The following is a 2,901-nucleotide window of genomic DNA, read 5'->3' on the forward strand; positions in this document are numbered from 1 at the left end:
GCCTGCACCACGCAACCTCCGCCCTCTCGCCTTCCCTCCGCGGCTCCCCGCCCTCCCGGCCTCACCGGCTCCGGCGACCGCGGGGCAGAAGCTGTTGGGGGAGGGCCGGAACGCACCGCCATCGGCGTCCGGGGCGGGGGAGCCGGGAAACCGTCGCCGCCATCGCCCCACAAGCCCGAGGCGCGGGAGGGGGCCGGAAACCTCCCTCCCGCCGCGGCCCGCGGCCCCGGGGGTCGCCCCTTCAGTGGCCGAGGCCTCCGCTCGCGTGAGACCTTTCTACCTGCAAGCCCGCGGCCCCCGACCCCTGAGCCCCCGAGCCATCCCTGGCCCGGCGCACCGTATCCTCCGCCGGGTTTTACAGCCTCCCTTGCTTCGGGGCCGCCTCTGAAGACCCGTTCCCGCCACTTCGGACCTCGCGGGCAAGGCTGACCTTCTGAGGTTGGGGACGCCAGCTTCTGGAGAAACTGTCCGAAGCACCCCGTGAAGAGGGGCTCACACCTCCCTCGCCCCTCCCCTGCGCGCACACACCCCCCTGAGCCGCATGGAACGAACGCAGCTGCACTCAACTCCGGCCCCCGGGACTGGGAGCGGAGCCCAGAGTCAGGCCGGCGAGTGGCCCGGAAAATCCGCGCAGACTTCAGAAAAAACGTGTAGTCAAGTGTCTGCTCTCTTTAACCTGCAGGTCTTACGAATCAGCTCCTGGAAACCTAAACTTTTCTGCATGTCTCTTCTGATTATAAATCGTTTCTAAACTGAAACAGGACTAGGACTAGGTTTCTCTCTCCAAACCCTTTAACCAACTCATGTTTTGCAGAACTCAAGAATAGAATTGAAGGCTTTGATTACTTCTAGGATGGCATGAGGTGCGTCTATGAAAAAGTTCTGTTTTCATGAATAGTCCAAAGTCATCGCATTCATTTGAAATTGTCAGAGTATTTGGAATATTCAAATTAAATACAAATTTTGGCAGCACAAATGGCCACCTGCTTCTGAGGTGACAGGCTGATAAAGGAAGGACGCGCCCCCATTTCCAGTGAGAGATTTCTGTTTAACACCGTGGCTTACAGCATAACTGAGAGTGGCTAATTACATCAACAAGCAAGGCAAGATTCTGAATTACCCTATCGTCTGGGCAAAAGATGTAATGAATGTGACTTTCTGTTTTCTCCAAGCTAAAACACTACAGGATTCTACTGCCACTTGGGCAGGAGTGCTCTGTAGAGGGCCACCCTGGAGTCCTCTCTCAGAGGAAGCATCCTGCTAGTATATGTGATCCCTCCATTGAAACGTGGTCTTTTGTCAACATCTGTTAAAAAGCTCCAGAAGCATTACATTTGTATATTGTCCTTCAATTTATGTGAAGGTGAGAAAGGAAGCTGACAAATTCTTGGTTTATATCCTACACTTTTAAATGACCTATGGAAAGGAAAACTGAGATTTATTTAACAACTTTTTTTGTAAGAACGTGGGAAGGTTGGAGGTAAAAATGGAAGGTTTGTCCCTATAGGCCGAGCCTTCCACTGTGCATATTTTTAAAAATATCCTGGTTACTTCCTCTTACTGGAACTCAGGGGTTCCTCATGTTATCTCCATATTCCCTGCTCTGTTTACTCCAATCTCATATCCAACGCGGTCACGTTTACTTTTTCTTTTTTTTTTTTTTAAGACAGAATCTCACTTTGTCGCCCCAGTAGAGTGATATGGCATCATAGCTCACAGCAACCTCAGACTCTTGGGCTCAAGCTTTCTCTTGCCTCAGCCTGTAGCTGGGATTACAGGTGCCGGCCACAATGCCCAGCTATTTTTTTTTTTTTTTTTTTTTTTTGCACCTTTTGGCTGGGCCCAGGTTTGAACCCACCACCTCCGGTGTATGGGGCCCTGCGCCCTACTCCTTTAAGCCACAGACACCGCCCTCTGCACAATCACCCTTAGCAGCTAGACTATTCCATCCACTTTTAGGTTCACTTCACAACCAGATTGCATCTACTCTGGGAAGATAACCTTGCTCCTACCTAATAGGTCAAGGCATCTGCATTCCACTTCAAAACAGCCTTCTTCCATCTTTCTCTCTTATCTGGGCAAAATTGATGTCCCTCTCAGATGACCCAAAGTTTGGAGGAATAATTAACTTGATAGATGCCAGAACCAAATTCAAAATAGTCTCAAAAGACTAGACAATTAGGCAAAAACTAATGAAATAAAACTTTACAAATCTAAAGCAATATGATACACTAGTTTAGTGGTTCTCATGTGGTTCTCTTCCTAATGCCACAGTGTATTTTTATTGTTAAAAAGGAGTCACGACCCACAGGTTGAGAACTGCTGCACTAGTTGGAAAAGCCAAAGTTTTAGATTTAGGCAGACCTTGGTTTATACCCAGACTCAAATTATCATCTTTTGCTCTAGTTAAGTCAACTATTAATTGAGGATAAAAATACCTACCTCATAAAGGACCCTCTCTTGGGTCCCCTTCCAAGACTACTCTCTCTGAAATAAATCAGCTCTACAGCAAAAAATAATAATAAAGGTATGGTGAAGAGTAATTCCTGGAACACTCACCAAGTGTTAGTTCCTTCCCTTTCCTGTCTTCCACAAAGTAGAGGCCTACTAACTTCTATTACTATTCATAACTCTTGCCATCTAAGCCATACAGGCCAGGAAACAAACTCAAAATCCTGACCTATACACTTTGTATCCCAGAAATGTCACCATGCTATGGAAAGCCTTTGCTCATTTTGGATCTGTGGGTACAGCATTATCATTATCACTCCTGTTTTCCAATGGGAAAAAACTCATAAGGCTCAGAGATAGTGGACGATTTGCTCCAAACCACTCAGCTTGGTCAAAACCTGATTCAGTGACTCATGTCAATGTATGTCCACTACTTTACTAAGGTATTTT

General features: G+C 47.7%; 1 protein-coding gene across 1 annotated transcript in view; it reads right to left on the bottom strand.

Annotated features, from left to right (window-relative positions):
• CUL1 (cullin 1) overlaps nucleotides 1-189 on the bottom strand; it is a 112,552-nt gene extending 112,363 nt beyond the window's left edge. The window contains exon 1 of the mRNA XM_003792072.3: nucleotides 66-189. The gene's annotated coding sequence lies outside the window, so the exon portion shown is untranslated. The remainder of the gene's footprint in view (nucleotides 1-65) is intronic.
• Nucleotides 190-2,901: the final 2,712 nt, after the last annotated feature.

Source organism: Otolemur garnettii, unplaced genomic scaffold, assembly GCF_000181295.1.
Source record: "Otolemur garnettii isolate 467f Iridium unplaced genomic scaffold, OtoGar3 scaffold00053, whole genome shotgun sequence".
NCBI lineage: Eukaryota > Metazoa > Chordata > Mammalia > Primates > Galagidae > Otolemur > Otolemur garnettii.